The following is a 20,772-nucleotide window of genomic DNA, read 5'->3' as shown; positions in this document are numbered from 1 at the left end:
CTAATCTTCGAACACTAAGTTTTTGTCTAAATATATTACTATTTTCCCGGGGAAAGGGATTCCTGGGTAAAAGGCATCACATATGTTTTAAGGCCTAAAGTTTTCCAAAGAAGGCCATGCCTTTTATTTTTATTCCAGAAGTTTATGAGTGCTCATTTTCAAACTGACTCTGAGTGTTACTGTTGTTAATTTTTTTGTTGTTTAAAATATTTTTTGATTACTAGTGAGAAAGAATACATTTCCATGTTTATTACCCATATTGTCTTCAAAAAGTTCATGGAAAATGTGCATTCTGTTTCATTTTTCTTTTGTTGCTTGTGAGGCAGAGAGAGAGAGCCAGAGAGAGAGAGCCAGAGAGAGGGAGAGAGAGAGAGGGAGACAGAGAGAGAGAGAGAGAGCCAGAGAGAGACAGAGAGAGAGAGAGCCAGAGAGAGAGAGAGAGAGAGACAGAGAGAGAGAGAGAGACAGAGAGAGGGAGACAGAGAGAGACAGAGAGAGACAGAGAGACAGAGAGAGAGAGAGAGAGAGACTGCGCTTCCGCTTTCTACTTAGTCCCCAGTGTCTGCAGTGGCTGGGGCTGGGTCAGGCCGATACAGGGAGCCAGGAGTGCAACTCAGGTCTCACACACAGCAGCAAGAACCCCATCGCTGAAGTCATCCCTGCTCCGGCCCCAGGTCTGCCCCAGCAGGGGCTGACGTCACGAGTGGGCTCAGGCACTCAGATATGGGACGTGGACGTCCCAACAGGCGTCCCAGCTGCTAGGCCACATGCCTTCCCTCATATTCTCTTTTAATTCTATTTTCCTGAAGTCCTTGTGTGCATTTACCCTTCTGTGACCTGTTTCGGGCCGTAGAGTTTGAGGAGCCCACAAATCATGTGTGTGGTCAGGTCTAAGAAACATCTGGAAATCCTGACGTTGAATTCTTGCCCTTTACACCTTCTATGGAAGAGATAAATGTACCGACCCTGGACATACCGGTGGCATTGTTTTTTCTTTTTTATGAAATTCTTGATATTCCACGTAATTTATTCTAAGCATGAGGTACTAGAAAATGTCCTTATATGGAGTTTTGGAAGATTCACCAAAGGTAATTATTAAAAGAAAGCAAAGTACTATGGTCACACCTGAGCTACAGAGAAACGTGTTTTGAGAAGAAAAAAAGTGGAAGTTTGGTAATAACAGGTAAAATGCACATTTCCAGGGAGCCAAGACAAAGCTACACAGTATCCAAGATATTCCTGTCTATCTTCCTCTAGGAGATGGGGGGTGGGGAGGGGGGAGGAGAAGCTTAAGAGGAAAAAGGACTTAGGATTTCCCGAGATGTTGCTCAAAGTAGGCGGACTGAGAATTCAGGAAGCACTGCTCAAACAGGAAGGCTTCTGGTGTATTTGCTAAGAACACGCAGGCACAAGGAGCCGCGTGGATGGGCACCATGGCCCGTGGAGCCACAGAGCTGGTGGGAAACACTCCACGGAACCCAACGCCAGCTCCGCCTCTCATGATCTGGACTTGGGTCAGAGACGGTGTCTCTGCAGGCCCGAGCGCCTCACTGTGAGACAGGGTCGCCTACTGGCTATCACGTGTACGGTTCAGGGGCACAGGTACTCGGCACCCCTGCACAGAAGAGGCTAACCAGCACAGGAAGCGTGCTGACCCTTACTAATAACTCGCAAGTGCCTGCGCTGCCAGGCTCCTGGCTTTGGCCTCTCCCAGCGCCAGCAATGGCAGCTATTCTGGGGAGTAACCCAGCAGATGGAAATCTCCTTCTCTCTGTCGTCCAACACAGCAGCAACAACCGGGCGTGCAATGACTCATTGGCACCGATGGCCAACTGACTCAGCGCCCGTCCAGCACCCTGAGGCCCTGCCCATCTCCACTAGGAAGGCCAGAGAAATGCGGCACTTGCTTCTCCAGCCCCCTTAGAGCCAAGAGCACCTGAGATCGTGACGCGACACAACAGCTTCGTCCTTGACGATGCCCTTGGGCTGACCACCAACCGGACCTCGCGCTCCTAGGCTCCCACCCTGAGCAAAATACCCTCCATCATTTGTTCAGGGACCAAGCCACTGTAACAGGGCTTACTGTTACTGGCATCAAAACACTGTCCCAACTGATAAAGATGTGGAAAGACGTTTACAATATATTACGTGGGAGGGAAAATATTACAAAACAAAAATGCTGGCATAGAAGAATGACCAAGAGTAGATTCTAAAACTATAATTGTTCTGCCTGACGGAGGGTCATAGGGAGTGTTATTTTCTTCTCTAGGTTAATCTAGATTTTCTAAATTTTCTTATTTTTTGACAGGCAGAGTTAGACAGTGAGAGAGAGAGACACACAGAGAGAGAGTTATAGACAGAGAGAGACAGAGAGAAAGGTCTTCCTTCCGTTGGTTCACTCCCCTAATGGCCGCTACGGCCGGCACTGCGCCAATCCAAAGCCAAGAGCTGGGTGCTTCCTCCCGGTCTCCCATGCAGGTGCAGGGCCCAAGGACCTGGGCCATCCTCCACTGCACTCCCGGGCCACAGCAGAGAGCTGGACTGGAAGAGGAGCAACCAGGACTAGTACCCGGTGCCCCAACTGGGACTAGAACCTGGGGTGCCGGCGCCGCAGGCGGAGGATTAGCCAAGTGAGCCGTGGCGCCGCCCGATTTTCTAAATTTTCTACAATGAATATGTATTATTTTTATGACAAGAAAAAATCCCAATAAAGTGTCTCTTTTTCTTTTAAAAGTATTTATTTATTCACTTTGAAAGTCAGAGTTACAGAAGGGGAGGTAGAGACAGAGAGAGATAAATCCTCCATCTGTTAGTTCATTCCCCAAATGGCCACAATGGCCAGGGCTGGGCCAGGCTGAAACCAGGAGCTTCATGCACCCATGTGGGTGGCAGGGACCATCCACTGCTGCCTTTCTCAGGCCACCGGCAAGGAACTGGACCAGAGGTGGAGGAGCTGGGACATGAACCAGTGCCCCTACAGGATGCCGGCATCACAGGCAGTGGCTTAGCCTGCTATGCCACAACGCTGGCCCCCCAGTGAAAATATTTCTAAAGCGGCAAAGGGGACAGAGAAGTAACGGCAGAAACTTGTGGTCACTCAGCGAGAGGTCCTGACGCCAGCTGCTGAGATAACTACGTTCAAGCTTCTGGTGCTTTCTCTCTGGGTGCTTCCCAGTTAGATCTGGGGTTTTAAAAGGGGCCCCAGGTGCACGGAGCTCCACCTCCACTGGAGGGCGCTCTCCGCAAGCACCGCCGGGGAGGCTGCGCGTCACTCTGAGCTCTCCTTGGCGCATCTCTCCCCGCTGGGTCCCGGGGCCTTGTTTCCAATCTCCTCAGTTCTAGCTCTTTCCTAAAGAAGCTTCTTGGCGGAATTAAACCTGTCCGAGAGCACTTCATACGTTACTAAGTGAAACAAGGTAAGTCATTCTTGTGAGGCACCTCTTCCTCACTCCCCTCCCTTCCCGTTTTTCAATCTTTCCCTCTTCTCCTCTCTCTACTTCCCTCCTCTGCCTCAGCTGGCTTTGACAGAAGAGGGACTGACAGGGGGCCCCGCAGCCTTGCACCTGCCGCTATCTCACAGGCCTGGTGCGCTTGCTCATCGGTGAGCTCTCTGAGCAGTACCAGGTCTTTCAAGCCCCAGAACATTTCATATCATCTGTCTCACAGCACTCACCTCGTGAGTGTTTGGTATTATTTCTTTTATTGCTTTGTGATCAGGATAAAGCACAACACTAATACAAATGCACACACTTACTTGTAAAAAAAATCATCTATATAATTGAGTGAAAATTTGGTATGTGCATCTTAAAACTTAAGACCTTGTGCACAGCAGGTATTTAGTCTAATTGGTAAGGTGCTCGTGCCCACACTGGAGTATATGGGTTTGGTACCAGATCTGGTTCCTGATTCCAGCTTCCTGCTAAAACAGACCCTACGAGGCAGCGGGGATGACCCCGGGTAATTGGGCTCCTGGCACCCATGTGGATGACTTGGACTGAATTCCCAGCTCTTGGCATCAGCTTGGCCCAGCCCTACCTGTTGCAAGCATTTGGAGAGTGAACTCGTGTATGGGAGTGCCTCTCTCTCTCTCTCTCTCTCCCCCTTTCTCTCTTGTTTTTTTTCCCCTCCCACTCCATTTCCTCCTGGCTGCTCTAAATAAAGAAATAAATATTTTTAAATCTTGAAAACATTCATGTCTTGTGAAATCATGTTTAAAAACAGCCGGTGGCAGGCATTTGGTACAGTGGTTGAGACACCACCTGCATCTGGGACCGGAGGGCCTGGGTTCGAGTCCCAGCTCTGCTCCCAATCCCGTTTTCCTGCTCATGAGCACTCTGGAGGCAGCAGGGGTCGCTCAAGCACTTGGGTCCCCGCCGCCCCCATGGGAGACCTGGACTGAGTTCTTGACTCCTGGCTTTGGCCTGGCCCAGCCTTGGATGATGCTGGCATTTGGAGAGTGAAGCAGCAGATGGAAGATCTCTCTCTCTGCCTTCAAGTGAATAAGTAAAATAAAAGAACCAACAACTGAGAATTGGTAGAAAGATAAGTAGTTTGGAAAAACAAACTTTTTCTTTCAAACTGCTGTTTAAAAATACTGAGAAATATACTCAGAATCTAAATAGAAACATTGATAATGATAATGTGGAAATGGTTAAGTATTTTATGGCAAAATGCTAGAACTAATTAATATTTTAAATCTGTATCAGGCTGGCACCATGGCTCACTTGGCTAATCCTCCACCTGCAGCACCGGCACCCTGGGTTCTAGTCCCGGTTGGGGCGCCGGGTACTAGTCCTGGTTGCTCCTCTTCCAGTCCAGGTCTCTGCTGTGGCCCAGGAATGCAGTGGAGGATGGCCCAGGTCCTTGGGCCCTGCACCTGCATGGGAGACCAGGAGGAAGCACCTGGCTCCTGGCTTTGGACTGGCACAGCGCGCCGGCCGTAGCGGCCATTTGGGGAGTGAACCAACAGAAGGAAGACTTTTCTTTCTGTCTCTCTCACTGTCTAACTCTGCCTGTAAAAAAAAAAATCTGTATCAGCTGTTGAAATGCTAAACAACTCTGCAAGGACCCGTGAACGGTCACACTGGAAGTGGGTGTAGAACTCCCGCCCTGGCCGAGCTGTCACCCAGCCACTGCGTTTCTCGCCCGCCTCGCCCCTCCCACACTCACTGACATCGTCCTCACTTTGTGACTGGACAGATTCCTGGGTTCCGGTCTCTTTTCCTTCAACTGTGCCAAAACACTGGTGTAACCCTCTACCTCCATGGCACCCTCTGGGGGTCCTCTCTGTCTCCAGGTTCTGTGGGATAAACACCACACTTTTGGGGCCTGTGTGCATGATGTCATTCCACTCCCCACCCTCCGTCTCTTCTCTGACTTCTCCAACCCCAACCCCTGGGCGTCGGTCTCCCTGAGACCGCCCACCTCACTGCCAGACTTGCGCCTGAATGCGCTCCTTCTCTGAAGGTCAAGTTCACACTCTGCCACTTCTGTGAGCACCAGCTGACAGAACCACGGTGAGAGGCTACGGTAAGAGGCTGACATCCATACTCAAAAGATGTACATCAGAGGTTCCACATTTGGGTCTTAAAGAAATGGAAGACATTTGACAAGACAGAAGGATTTGCAGCAAAGTGTGCAAAATACATCAGGGTTCAAACTGACAGGTGCCCAAAGTGAGCTGCCGTTGTGATGGGCCTGACAACAGGTGGCCCTGACCGCACTGGCTGACCGCGGTTGTGGGCCTGGCCCTAGCACTTTTCTTGTCTGCTCCTCTGGATGCCGTGCAGCCTGGCTGTGCCAACGGCATCGTTAGCGCCACCTTGCAGGCTGCACGTCCGGTTCTCGGGAGCCCATCATTACAGTGCCCCACTGCCCTCTAGTGCTCGCCCCAAGGCTGGCACCCACCTGTCTCCAGCTTCACCTCCTACAACCACCCCCATCCTGCCCCGGGTTCCAGGTCTGAGGAGCCACAGCAGGCTGAATCACACCTCAGAGCTCTGTGTCTGGAATGTTCCTCGTCACAAATGCCTCTCCTTCCATACCTCTGACTGCCACCTGGAAAATGCTCACCTCCTCTCAAGATTCGTGTCAAGTGTCACCTCTGGGACGTTTGCCTGGACCCCAGCCCCTTCCTGGTGAGGTCAGGGTGACCGGACAGGTGCTTCCGTAGTACTGTGGGGAGGGGACATGCTTCTAGAACAGACAGCATTTCCACATGGATCTCTTCCTCTCACTGGGAGCTTTGTGAGGCTGGCATTCAGTTCTGCATCCCTGTTGGGTAACACGGTGCCCAGCTCACGTCATGTCCTCAGGGTTGGCAGAATGCAACTGAAACTCAGAGAACTGAGGTAACTTTGCCCAAGCAAACACAGTAAGCACAGAGCTGGGCTGAAAGCAGCTCTCGCTCTGGGAAGTCTTCCTGGCAGAGGAAGGCGCTAACGTCGCTCCCCTGCGTGCTTGTCAACCCACGCCCACCATACCCAACCACTCTGGGCAGCAACCTTTCAGAGTAACCTTCCCAGCAGGGGTGTGTTCAGGAGAGGGTGGGCAGTGAACGCAGCGAGATGCTCCCATGCAGGTTGCTGCTGTGGCAGAAATGGGGAGTTAGCTTAGAGATGGGAGAAAAACTCACCGTGACCCGGAGAATGCCTTTCATGATTCACAGGCCACCGGGGTCAGAGTGCAGCCAACGCGCTGTCTACAGAAAAGGGGATGCTGGGCCACTGGAGAAAAACTTCCCTGCAGAGCTGGTCACGGGCAGCAGAGCCACCCCAGGGAGCTGAGAGGTCCCCACCAGGGCAAGTGTCAAGCTGGGGACGCCCTGTGGGGATGTTCCAGTGGGGTCAAGAACCAGATTGAACGGGGCCGGAGCTGTGGCGTAGCATGTAAGGTCACTGCCTGCAACACTGGCATCCCATGTGGGCACCGCTCTGTGTCCCAGCTGCTTCACTTCTTTCTTTCTTTCTTTTCTTTTCTCTTCTTTTCTTTCTCTCTTTCTTTCTCTCTCTCTCTCTTTCTCTCTCTCTCTTTCTCTCTTTTTTGACAGGCAGAGTTAGACAGTGAGAGAGAGAGACAGAGAGAGAAAGGTCTTCTTTCCGTTGGTTCACCCCCCAAATGGCCGCTACTGTGCTGATCCGAAGCCAGGAGCTGGGTGCTTCCTTCTGGTCTCCCATGCGGGTGCAGGGCCCAAGCACGTGGGCCATCCTCCACTGCTTTCTCAGGCCACAGCAGAGAGCTGGACTGGAAGAGGAGCAACCAGGACAGAATCCGGCGCTCCGACCAGGACTAGAACCCGGGATGCCGGTGCCACAGGCAGAGGATTAGCCAAGTGAGCCGCGGTGCCGGCCTAGTCTCTTTTGTCTCTTACGCTGCTCATGGACCCTGGAGGCAGGAGCTCCTCATTTAAGATTCAGCAGACTGCAAGACCTCAATATTGGTACGGCTCACAGCAGGAAGGAGGTGACGGGCACACGAGCAGGGCAGGCTGTTCTAACACGTTTCCTTCTGCTCTCTTCCCATTGTCTGCTGTGGCTCAAACACCAGAGGTCTCCAAATGGAGTCGGCCCTGCAGTGTCTCCTGGGGAGGTTCTCTCTCTCTCTCTCTCTCTCTCTCTCTCTCTCTCTCTCATACACACACACCACTCACGTGTTTGGAAAAGCTCCCATTCTGACTTGCCCTCCAGTATGTTTGAGTACCATGCTTCCTCCTGACTCCATCACTAAAGAGCACCTTGCCTGCCTCTTCCATTTATTTTGTCTTTATTTTGATCACTATAAATCCAGCGTATTTTATTCAAAGGGTTATAACACAGGACTATGATATTTTCAATGCCCAAGTTGTGCTAGCGTCGGCAGTGGAGCCCTGCAGGCTCTTGTAGTCCTTCTGACACACCCCATCCTTCCCATCATTCTCCCAGAAGTTCCCCACTTTGATCCAGGTTCAACTTGTAGCTTCCCCACCTCAGTCTTGAACAAACCATTTCTGTAAGGATTTCCGGTTTTTTTAGGGGAGAGTGGAAACCACTTAGGTGCTGTATTAATATTTAGGATCAAAAAGGACCGCAGCAAATGCAGGAAAGGCCCAGGAAGAGTCTCTTTAGTGGTTGTGATTATTATTATTTTTTTTTGACAGGCAGAGTGGACAGTGAGAGAGAGACAGAGAGAAAGGTCTTCCTTTTGCCGTTGGTTCACCCTCCAATGGCCGCCGCGGTAGGCACGCTGCGGCCGGCGCACCGCACTGATCCGATGGCAGGAGCCAGGTGCTTCTCCTGGTCTCCCATGGGGTGCAGGGCCCAAGCACTTGGGCTATCCTCCACTGCACTCCCTGGCCACAGCAGAGAGCTGGCCTGGAAGAGGGGCAACTGGGATAGGATCGGTGCCCTGACCGGGACTAGAACCCAGTGTGCCGGCGCCGCAAGGCGGAGGATTAGCCTAGCGAGCTGCGGCGCCGGCTAGTGGTTGTGATTATTAAGCAAGGATTGGAAGCTTACGAGCCAGGGCCCCCCTTTTCTGGAAATAAAGTTTTACTAGAACACAGCCAACCTGTCCACTTCCCGGCCATCTCAGCTGCTTTTGTGTTACAAACAACAGAGCTGAATAGTTTTGACTGAGGCTATACAGCCTGCATAGTATAAAATATTTAGTATCCAGCCCCTACAGAAAATCAACAAATATCCATGTATTACACACAGGATTACCCACAGGGAGAAACAGAGTGACTTGGGGATATTATAAATGAGCCTCATGAGTCCTCCTGATGTCTGGCAGCACGGACTTAAAAGTTGTCCACATAAAATAGGCTGCACACTTGGGAAACTGTGACATGGCACGATGTGGAGTTGTTGTGACGGGAGTTCTAACAGAGGTGTTGGTTGTTACGGAAAAAAAACATGCTTGGAAAGTAAACCTGTGCCTGTGTGATTTCAACAATGTCCACAGGAGTAGCACCCCGTGCACTTGGAACCAGCATTCTGGTCTCTAGCCCTGTGCACTTGGACCGGCATTCCAGTCTCTAGGACAGACGGTGACACATTGAGTGGTGGTGGGGGGTTCATCACGCTTGAGCTTCACCATGGTGTGGGTGACATATCATTGCTTCACATCTCCCAATTCTATTTGCTCCGATTTCATGCTCACAAAGAAAGTCCTGATTACCTTTCTGATTTTCAGGGCACCACGATACAGGGGAGAAGTATACCCCTTGCTGTTCTACATTGACTTAGGAATGTGCCGGAACAAGTAAACGTGTCAGTTTTCTCAGGGCTCAGCGACCTCAAGAGCTGATCATTAAGTTATCAGAACTAGGACGTGAGAGGCCAGATCCTGACCCATGTCAGTTTCCTTAGAACGAGTGCACAGAATCAAGACTGCCTGATCATCACTACATTTCTTTCAAAGTGAGCAGGTGCAGAAGTACGCTGAAATGTTGGACAGCTCCCTCCCGCAAAGATGAGGGCTCAGCCCAAACCCCGGGGGCTCCCAGAGGCCCTCCTTAGTGTCCATGCTCTGAGTCTCTGTCTTGTGGGAGAAGCCCAGCCCTTGCTGCAGACAGCACGGTTCTCAAGGCGTCCATTAGAGTCCTGGCTTTCCTGCCAGACGTAAACTCTCACCTGCCCATGGGGCCTACCGCAGTAGGACGAAGTGGGAGAGCCGTCCTACCCTAAGTCCAGCAGACATCAGAATCCATGAGGCCGGGAAGGAGACACTGGGCTCCCTTGCTGGCCTTAATGTGGCAGACTCACGGGCAGGCAAGGGTCACGCCTGACACGGAAGCGTGGTCACCTGCAGTGTCCAGGGACAACAGCAGGAGGCACCCACCCTCCTGATCCCTAGCGCTTCCCTCCAGAGGGAGCCCTCTGATCCTTAGAACAACTTCATTCTGCGTCCTGGAGAAGGCCTTGAGCTCTCACTAGACACACTGGTGTCTGATACACTGGGGCTCACTGCAGTGTAGACAATTTGCAATTTGAAGTGACGTCAGAACACATGGCTAAGAAAGGTTGAAGAAGGAGCTAAAACAGTGCCTCATATTTGTCTTCTCAATTCCACTGCAAACCAAAGTAGATGCTTAACATTTATTGAGTAACCTGTCTTCTCTTATCCCAGACATCCACCCCTAACTCTTAGAATAGGTCCAGACTTAAAATGATAAAAGTTAGGGGGCCAGCGCTGTGGCATAGTGGGTAAAGCCGCTGCCTGCAGTGCCAGCATCCCATATGGGCACTGGTTCAAGTCCTGGCTGCTCTACTTCCCATCCAGCTCTCTACTAAGGCCTGGAAAAGCAGTAGAAAATGGCTCAAGTCCTTGGGCCCCTGCACCTGCGTGGGAGACCTGGAAGAAGCTCCTGGCTTGAGATCAGCACAGCTCTGGCCGTTGTGGCCAACTGGGAAGTGAACCAGCAGATGGAAGACCTCTCTCTCTCTCTCTGCCTCTCCTTTTCTCTCTGCATAACTCTGACTTTCAAGTAAATAAATAAATCTTTAAAAAAATAATAAAAGTTATCTAAGAACATTACTCATGAGGAGTGCCACACTTCCCCTAAAAAAACACTTTAAAAACAGATTTTTTTTTTTTGGTTAAAAGGTATTGCTAAGCTTTTAGATGTAAACACAGTAAAATGAACACCGATCCTTCGTTCTCTCTTAGTAACAGCAGTCGTATCAGGGCTTGATTCTCCAACATCACGACATTGAGATCTGTAAGATCCCCTTTCTCCTAGGAAGTTGGCACAAAGGGTGTGTGTGGGACGGCGACAGTGGTGGTGAGAGACAGGGAACCAGCGTTCATACAAGCAGCCTCGGGAGGCGCGGTGAGAAGTCTGGTAGACCTGCGACCACCACTCCACAGGGAGAGCAGTGGGAGCCTCTTGCTCTTAGCAGGAAGGACACACAGTTGTCACTTACATCTGGCCTAATTTAGCGTTTGTGAGTCTGATCTACGAATGGAAGACAAGGAGTGGATGCCTGGAAGTTGCCAGGGCATTCCAGAGGGCCTGTGGGTCGTGTAAGTCCCTGCCAAGGCAACTGCAGGCGGATCTAACATTCAGCAGATCTACGGCAGGCGAATGATGTTTGTATGGCCAGCGAGTGATGTTATAAATGCCCCAGTGGCCCTGGCAGAAAAAAGGTCCCGCACTGCTGACTGGGCAATCTCCTGACTTAGGATTGAGGATGGAGGTAAAAGGCGAGACTGAGGCAGCTGTGTGAAAATAACTCCACTGATTTATATGGGTGCGACAAAGGAAATGGGGAGCTTGATTCTGTTTTGAAAAAAGAGTTGGGGGCCAGCACTGTGGTGCAGGGGGTTAAAGCCCTGGCCTGCAGCGCTGGCATCCCATATGGGCACCGGTTCGAGTCCCAGATGCTCCACTTCCGATCCAGCTCCCCGCTGTGGCCTGGGAAAGCAGTAGAAGACGGTCCAAGTGCTTGGGCTCCTGCACCCATGTGGGAGACCTGGAAGAAGCTCCTGGCTCCTGGCTTTGGATCAGCTCAGCTCTGGCCTTTGCAGCCAGTTGGGGAGTGAACCAGTGGTGGATGGAAGACCTCTCTCTCTCTGGATCTATATCTCTCTGTAGCTGTCTTTCAATAAATAAAATAATATTTAAAAAAAAAAAGAAAAAGGAGTAGAAGTTACTTTGGAGCAGGCAGACATGAGTCATCAAATTGGAGAGTATTTTTTTCTTAATTCATTTCAGAGAGAGAGAGAGAGTGAGCGAGCTCTCCCATTTGCAGGTTCACTCCCCAGATGCCAGCCATGGCGGAGGGGGGGGGGGGGGACGTGGTCAAAGCCAGGAGACAGGAACTCAAGCCAGGTCCCCCACATGCAGGCTGGAAACCAGTCACTTGAGTCATCGCTGTGGCCTCTCAAGGTCCATGTTAGCAGGAAGCTGGAACTGGGAGCCAGGGCAGCATCAAACCCAGGTCAGGCACTCAACCACTAGGCCAAGTGCCTGCCACTGGGGTACTGAGTTTATTTTTAAGTTTTACTTGTTTGGAAGGTGAGGGGAGAGAGGTCAATGTCTTCTATCTGGTGATTTACTCCTCAAATGCCTGCAACAGCCAGAGCTGGGCCAGGTCTCAGAACTCCATCCAGGTCTCCCCTGGGGGTGGCAGTCTGCACGTGAGCCTTCATCTGCTGCCTCCCAGGATGCACTAGCAGGAAGCTGGGTCAGAAGCGGAGTAGCCAGGACTCCCAAATGTAATGTGAGTGTCCCGGCCAGCAGCTTAACCCATTGCAACACAACGCCCACCCCTGCAGTAGTGATTTTTAATGAAGTGAGTGGCAGTGACCCACAGACCACCTGTATCCAGGCACCACCTTCAAAGTCCCCTTCTCCCTCCCACCACCACAAAATTGTTGTGATGGAGGCTAGAGGTGGCACTGGTCCTTCCTGCTACTGCCCCTCTGCTAGGATGAGACACGCCAACTGACGGGCAGGCCTGACTAGCCAGGAGCTGATCAACGGAGCCTCCCCAGCACCTGTTAGAGGTCTTTGAAATCCAGTGAGAATGCGCCATGCAACAGCCAAGCATCAGACAGCCCTGGGCAGGGGAGACAGCAGAGGAGCAGTGTGAGGCCCTTCCAGGGAGACGCTCACAGCTGCACAGGGGAGGGAGACGCACAGAAAGGTCACGTGAGAACAAAGGCTGTAGCAGCAATCTGTTCTTCCCTGGTTATTATTGCAATTACTGTTTTGGTAATTAATTGTTATTAAGCTCAAAAAATTATACAACTGGTATGCAAATTCTAAGAATACAGATAAGCATAAAACTTCAAAAAGTTCCTCATAACAGGCATGTATACTCTTCAGGCCTTTTGATATGCATATTCAAACATATTTGCCCAACTGTTTAAAGAAAAGTGGGATTGAAATATATTCTGTGAGGGGCCGGCACTGTGGTGTAGCAGGTTAAGCCTTGGCCTGTGGTGCCAGCATCCCATATGGGCACCGATTCAAGTCCTGGCAGCTCCACTTCCAATCCAGCTCCCTGCTAATAGCTTAGAGAAGCTGTGGAAGATGGCCCAAGTGTTTGGGTCCCTACACCCATGTGGGAGACCTGGAAGAAGCTCCTGGCTTTGTGGCCATTCAGGGAGTGAACAGTAGATGGAAGACCTCTGTCTCTCCCTTTGTCTCTCAAATAAATAAGCCTTTTTCTTTTCTTTTCTTTTCTTTTTTTGACAGGCAGAGTTAGACAGTGAGAGAGAGAGAGACAGAGAGAAAGGTCTTCCTTTTTCTGTTGGTTCACCTCCCAAGTGGCCGCTACGGCTGGTGTGTTGTGGCCAGCACGCTGCGCTGATCCAAAGCCAGGAGCCAGGTGCTTCTCCTGGTCTCCCATGTGGGTGCAGGGCCCAAGCACTTGGGCCATCCTCCACTGCCTTCCCTGGCCACAGCAGAGAGCTGGACTGGAAGAGGGGCAACCGGGACAGAACCAGCGCCCCAACTGGAACTAGAACCCGGGGTGCTGGCGCCGCAGGCAGAGGATTAGCCTAATGAGCCACGGCGCCGGCGCAAATAAATAAGTCTTTAAAACAAACAAAAAAAGGTTTAGAAATACATTTGGTGACTAATTTTTTTTCTTTAAAAGTATCATGGTTACATTTCCGTGTGGGGTATATTGACTCAGTTCATTTCCTATGCATAGTACTCTTTCATATCTGGGAACAATTCCATCCTTTGAAAAGGTTCAAGGAATGTTCTGGGCAGAAGGTGACTTGGCCTTGAAGCAACGGTTGAGTTCACTTAGCAGTAGGTAACCCAAGAGCTGAGGCGTGCGCAGATGGGCCTCAGAGCAGGGGCTGAGCACCGGAGAGAGATGCGGGAACCGCAGGTGGTCTGCCTGGGCCAGGCTGCTCCTCAGACTTTGGGGTGCCTCAGAGTCACTTTGGGAGTTTATTGAAGCTGCAGCTGCCCCATCCCCACCGTAAGATTCCCATTCAGCAGATAGCCGGCCACAAAGTCCCTGTTCTGGGTCACTGCCTCAGGCTGCCTCTCCTACGTGACAGTGTGGCTTCACGCCGCCCTCGGTAAGACAGGCACAAGGCAGATCCAGGTCCCAGGGCCCCTGAGGCGGCGCGCACACAGGCGGCTCGTCCTCCAGCGCCTCTCACTCTTCAGACAGCGACGCTCACTTTGTAGTTTTATATCCTCCCTCATTCCAGATGTTCAAAGTCTTGCCGGCACTGACCTCACGCTTGGGCAACGGGAGACAGAGGGGCAGACAGAGGAGCTGGGTGCTGGCTTTCCCACCACGGTGAGTCAGCACCGAGGCTGAGGACAGAGTTCACGCCCGCCTTCCGCCTTCCCTCCGCGCCGTGGGATCGTGCTGGCCCTGGGGGCTGTTCTCTGTCATCGAGGCAGCATGGGCGCAGCACGCGCAGAGTGCCTGGTTCACTCAGAGACAAGCCGTTTCTCTCCTGGACCATGACCAAGCAGGGCCCACCCAGGGCTCCGGAGCTCAGTGAGTCCTTGTCGCTGTGCGGTGGGACAGCCATCAGAAGTGCCACCCAGCCTGTTCTTCTCCGGGTGGCGGTCCCACAGAGAGAGGCAAGGACAGCTGCCTCTCAGGACTTGGCTCCTACACCAGCTGGAGGCGCGAAGGTGTTGGAATCACTCGGCCACGTACGACAAAGCTGAGGTGGTGACGCTGGCAGACGCAAGGATCAATGACAAACCTGCGATTTCCTGCAGGCAGCGGGACTGAGCCAGGGCACAACCCTTCCCTGCGTCCAAGGGATACAGAAAGTGTGCAGGATGACTTTTCCACTAAGGAGTGACAAGGGTCATTTTCTGAAGCCCTGTAAGCCAAGACTGACCTCATGCACCCCGAGAAGGGAGTTCCTCTAAAGCAGAGGTTCTGGGCCAAACCAAAGGCCGGTCACTTTGTCTGCCTGACAAGCACCGAGGTATGCCTACACCGCCTGACCGGCCCGTTCCTAACGTAGCTTCCTGGGCCCCTCCCCAGAGAGGGACAGACCTGGGCTGCATTTTTCACAGCCTCGCCTGGTAAGTCAGCAGCAGGACTGCCGTTGAGAAGCTGTGCCCTAGAGAACACACGCACCATTTCCCCACTGCCCAGCGCAGCTCCTGTCCCTGCTCATCCATCCGTGGCCTGGCCAGAGTTAAGCTGAGTCATGGCAAAACATGGGCTTTTTTTTTTTTTTCGTCATCTCTGGAAGCTTCAGTCTTCTAGAATGTTGCGATGAGATTAAGCAACTTGGGGGAACAAACAAAGAAATATGCTTACTTCCTGTACCGATGCTAAAACGGATCTCACTGATTAATGACCACTTAGCTAATTGGTTTCTTCTGCCACCATTTAAAAGGCAGCTAAATGTATTCGGTGTTCTCTCTTGATAATCCGATATGCAAATTTGTGAAAAAGAGCTAGGGACTAGGACAAACATGACCTCACAACATCACAGAATGCTGAGACGCTGGAATGTGTCCCCTGCAGGGGGACGGTCCCAGGGGATGGGACCTTTTTTGTGCTCGCTACCTTGAACTTTATGCTCTAAACTAGAACAAGTAACCCGCAAGCGTCTTTTTAAAAGTGAAATTCATTAGTCGGAGTCTCAGCTCTTGGTGTTATGAAAAGAGGAGCTGGAGCAGAATTAAGTCATTAATTATTTGGCAAGGTTCCGAGGCGTTCACCGGGACTTCTCAGAGCGTTCACTGGCGTGTCGCAGGAGGCTGCTGCTGGCGCTGTGTCTAAGCCTTGTCCTAGAAATGAGTTTGGGTGGCTGGGAACACAGACGCTTCTGTCCTAGAACACTCTTCTCTGATCCCTCTATTGTCAAGTTCCCCTTTGAAATTCTCCAACTTTATGTTCAACCACGAGAAACTTTCCAAAATAGGCATGAATGTTTCCTAGCAGATAGTTTTAATGTTGAAAATTAATTCTCTTCCCCAGTCCAAGTCTACCTCTTTGAAGTCAGAATGCCTTTCATCTGTAAATGTGAAAATAAACATTAATAATGAATGCTCTCTGGTCTCTCCGAGGAGGAAGCTTTATTTATTTCTGAGGAAGAAATCATCATTTTCCAGCGCTACGGACAGGCAGGAGCGGGACGGGAACTCGGCTTCTGCTGGCCCTGCTACAGATTCGAGTGCCAATTCCACCTGCCTTCAGGAGCCGCTGTTCTCCTCTCCGGTGGAAAAGCCGTCTCGAGACGGCTCTCCAGCTTCGCGCCCTCCCGTCTGACCAGCACCCCGCAGGAACCACCTCTGGCTTTCACCGCGAGAGCCCGCTACTTCTCCTGTCACCGTGACTGCCCCAGTGCCTCTGGTCCCCTTACCATGTCCACCTCATGAGACTCGTCCTGTGGATCACGTCCAGTGGGCACCTGCCAATGACCCACGCTGCACAGAATGCTCTTCCTGGCCAAACCAAAGGCCAGTCAGCGTAGTCTGCCTGACAAGCGCCAAGGTCACTGCCGTAGGAGACACCCACACCCACGTCGTCGCTTCCAGCGCGTTCCCTGCCTGGTTCCCACTGCATACCCCTGTACTTCTGCCATTGCTGGGTCAGGGCCCTGCTGTGTCTTCTGCCTGAAGGAACCTGTGAGGGCGGTGCATCCCGGCGGGCTACTTCTGCACAAACACGTTTCTTTGACACCACCTTCCAGAAGCTTCCAGGAGCAGTGTCTAATGTGAACACTCTGGGACTGGAAGAAGACGCAGTCACATGACCACAGTGAACAGCAGCGGCAGCAACAGGCCTTCGGCATGGAGGTGCTTGGGGCTGGTGACCTGCAGCGGGTGGAGGTGGGGGCCTGGGGCTGTGTTCACAGAACAAGGACACATTTGCATCTGGACTGTTTACTTGGGGTGGCCTGCGAGCAGGGACCTGCAGGTAAAGTCTATTGAAGCAACCCTCTGCCACTCCTAAGGGGGAGAATTACAATGGTTTTAATTTTCTGATTCCGCTTGTTTATCTTTTCCAACATTTTATAGATGAGACGGAGAGTAAGATTCTACGCTTTTAAGAATAGATAGTATGAGTTCAGAAAAAATGTTGGAATCTTCGGCAACAAAGTCGCGGCAATGGCTCCCTTTGGGAGAGGAGGTTGGGGGGATTCTTACTCCTTTGGTTCCTTTAGGCATCTCTGCTGTGCTTTAGTTTGGGGTACAGTGGGTTAAGTTGCTGCTTAGGATGCCGGCCTCCCAGGTCGGAGTGCCCGGGTGGAGAACGGGCTACACTGCTTCCGCCCCAGCTTCCTACTGATGCGCCTCCGAGGAAGCAGAAACTGGCTCAGGTGTCTGAGTCCCTGCCACCCACGGGGAGACCGGATGAAGTTCCTGCTCCTGGCTGTGACCTGGCCCAGTCCTGGCCGTTGTAGGCATTAGAGGAATGAACCAGCACACTGAAGCTTGCTCTCTCTGTGTCTTTCTCTCCCTTGTCTGTGTCACTCTGCCTTTGAAATACAGAAACACATCTGGAAAATATTTCATTTTTAGAGTGGGCATTTGGCAGTACAGTTACCATGCCACTTGGGATGCTGCATCTCGTATCTGAGTGTCTAAGTTAGAGCCCCAGCTCCACTCCTGACTCCAGCTTCCTGCTACTGTGCGCCCTAGGAGGCCACGGCTGATGACTCAACTGGGATCCCTGCCACCCTGGTGGGAGACACAGATTGAGATCCTGGCTCTTGGCTTTGGCCTGGCCCAGCCAGCCCTGCGTTTGTGGGTGTCTGGGGAGTGAACACCAGTTGAGAGATCTCTTTATTATCTATCTGCCCATCTTTCAAATACAGAAAACAAATAACAATTTTAAATAATTATTTTAGAAGGCAATTTTGAATTATATTTGTTACACAAAAAAGGGCTTTTGATGACTACTATGACTAGGGCACTAAGGTAGACATACATGGCTCTAAGAAGTTTCTCTGAAAAATATGGACAAGGCTATATAATTTTGAGAATAATACATATTTCTGAATTCATGGGAAACCTAATGCGTGCAGGCAAACATTATTACGGTGAGGGGTAGACAAGAGATTTAAAAAAAAAAAAGATCTCGGCCGGCGCCGCGGCTCACTAGGCTAATCCTCCACCTTGCGGCGCCGGCACACCGGGTTCTAGTCCCGGTCGGGGCACCGATCCTGTCCCGGTTGCCCCTCTTCCAGGCCAGCTCTCTGCTGTGGCCAGGGAGTGCAGTGGAGGATGGCCCAAGTGCTTGGGCCCTGCACCCTATGGGAGACCAGGATAAGCACCTGGCTCCTGCCATCGGATCAGCGCGGTGCGCAAAGGAAGACCTTTCTCTCTGTCTCTCTCTCACTGTCCACTCTGCCTGTCAAAAAAAAAAAAAAAAAAAAAAAGATCTCGAATATTCTTAAGAGGAATAACCATGGACTTGGCAGCCACTCGAGGAGGGCCTTTCCCCAAATCCCCACCTAGGGGAGGGCCCACTGGTGATGGGCAGCTGCTGCCCAGGGACACAGTAGTCAAGACTTGTCAGTTGCTTCTTTTAGCTCCCTCCTGCCAGCCACAGCCCAACTGCGGCTTGGTATCTCACAAGGCTTCTTTAGAAAACTGATGGGCAGCGCCTCTGGGACTGGAAGGGGTTGCCAAGTCCAGAAAGGCAAGCTGGAGACAACGGATAAATTAAGATGCTCAGCTAACAGGCCTGGGAGCTCTAAACAACCAGTTTTTCCCTAGTGCCCCGCGGAGTGGTCTCTGTACTAGGTGGCTAAGCCACTTAGTTTCCACAGACTAGCTAGATGTGCACAACCCCCGAGTTCAAATGACGAGTTTAAAGACAAAGGTGCATATGAGACCTTCTTAAATACTCCTAACAGGACGACCTGCGTTATCAGTGGGTCCCCTGCCCCTCCAGAGGGCCTCAGAGGCGTGAGTCCCTGGAGTTATTTCCTCTAACAAGCCCTGGGTCAGCTCTGAGCCGGAGCTCTGAGCCGGAGCAATGCCTTGCTGAGAACTGCGGGTGGAGCCTTCCAGGCCATGAGTGTCCGGAGCGAGGCCTCGGGGAGCGCTGTGGGCAGGGTGGGGGGTTCTGTAGGGGAAGCATGGTGGGCAGCTGGGTGAGCAGCTGTCATCCCTACGTGGCCGAGTGGGAAACAGACCCTGTGAGAGGCTACGCTAGGCAGGCCGACTTTTCCTTTTCCCGAGCCCAGGCTGTGGGGGCCCAGTTTCTGGGTGCCTTGTGTTTGCCTCTGGCTCACTGGAAGGTAACCAGGCCTGGCTGAGGCTTTATTGACGAGGGCAGTGGTCGCGGTTTCTTCTCGACTCTTCCTGGTCCCTGGGACAGGATCTGGCCTGGGCCTTCTCAGTTTCCAACACCACTCCCAATCTAGAGATTAAGAAGTCAAAGAATCACCCTTTCTGGAGCCCTTGTCCATGAGGGATGAACGTGAGGGCTTTTCAGTCCACTCTTGCTGCCACGATCTACGCACTCCTGAACTAAGGGTCCACAGCCACAAAACCAGCTTCACGAGGGCCGTTTCCTCCAGCAGCTGTTTGTAGAGCCCCAGCTATCGCTAGGAGGTCCTCTGCATGCGGCTGGCTACCCAGTGAAATGGATATACTAGCTGAACAATCACACAAGTAGCTATATCATTATAAGTTGCTGCTCCATCTGTAATAGCACATTAAAGGCTACAGAGTAAAAACACAGGCGTGGAGTATTTTTAAAGCAGTGACTCTCACTGTTTTAGTGAACATCATTTTACATTACAACCCAACACACAGATAGACACACACACACTCACACTCACACTCACGCACACATCACCAAAAGTTTCATCAAACAATGCTGAGCAGTGCACTCTGCTATTTTCCGTTCTATTCATTTTTAACATGCTGGTTACGACCTGATACGTCGATCTTACAACCCACTTATGGCTGAGAGCCACGTGAATGTCTGTGATCCACAACTTGAAAAACCCTTTCCTGCGGGCTGTCCCGGGAGTAGAGCTGAGGAGGAAGTCACGGAGTGCTTCTCTGTGGGAGTGACGTGTAGGCCGAGACACCCGAGGGTAAGGAGAGTTCGCTTACAAAAGGCCAGGAAAGAATGTTCCAGAAAAGGGAACAGCACCTGCAGAGACCCCTCGTTTTACAGAAGAGGAAACTGGGACCAAGGACACGTGATTTACTCCAGGTCGCTGGCCCCAAGCCTGTCTCCTTAGTCCACTCAAGGTTCCTTCCTGCACCGCGGCCCTCCGCCGTCCCTAAGTACGGGCCGAGGACCACTCAGCCTCACCTTGGCCCACTAGGGAGAGAGGAGTGGCGCGGGAGGCTGTGTTTACAGAGTCCATTTAATTCTGCATGCAAAACAATGCCCCCCAGCTCCTACGCCACCTGGCTTGAGGCCTGCACTGCAAGCTGTTTGTTCCTTCCTGGTAGGGACTGGCAGGGAGCCATACTCCTGCTCACGTCTGCTTTGATGAGAGGGCATTTACAAAATGTCCAGGCAAGGTTGAGGCTCGGTGGAAGGCCCTGAAAAGAGAAGTGCCCAGCCTCTCCTCCTCCCCAGGCTGAGGCCTGCACCAGATTCCTCGTGTGCCCATCTTGCTCAGTGCCCTGCTGTCAGCCCTTGTGGCCGCTCAGGATGGTCAGCTCTGTAAATGGCTTCAATTGGGCAGCAATAAGGTAGCGTGAACCCCGCCGGTGACATGAAGGCCACTAGTGAGGGGGGCAAAGTGGATCCTCGAGGAGGACACGAGGGGAGAGGGCAACACGGGCAGGAGAGAAACAGGGCTGCTGTGTACAGTTGAACAGTCTGTACCCACTGGAGGGGAGGAGCGAGGTCCGGAGCC

At 51.9% G+C, this 20,772-nt stretch overlaps 1 protein-coding gene across 2 annotated transcripts in view; it reads right to left on the bottom strand.

Moving 5' to 3' along the window:
* The window catches only part of MAPRE3 (microtubule associated protein RP/EB family member 3), a 49,933-nt gene that overhangs the window by 16,410 nt on the left and 12,751 nt on the right, over nt 1-20,772 (bottom strand). The window lies entirely within an intron of this gene.

The sequence above is a fragment of the Lepus europaeus genome, chromosome 13 (genome assembly GCF_033115175.1).
Source record: "Lepus europaeus isolate LE1 chromosome 13, mLepTim1.pri, whole genome shotgun sequence".
NCBI lineage: Eukaryota > Metazoa > Chordata > Mammalia > Lagomorpha > Leporidae > Lepus > Lepus europaeus.
The sequence above is the reverse complement of the archived record's forward strand: the minus strand, read 5'-3'. Positions and strand labels throughout refer to the sequence as shown.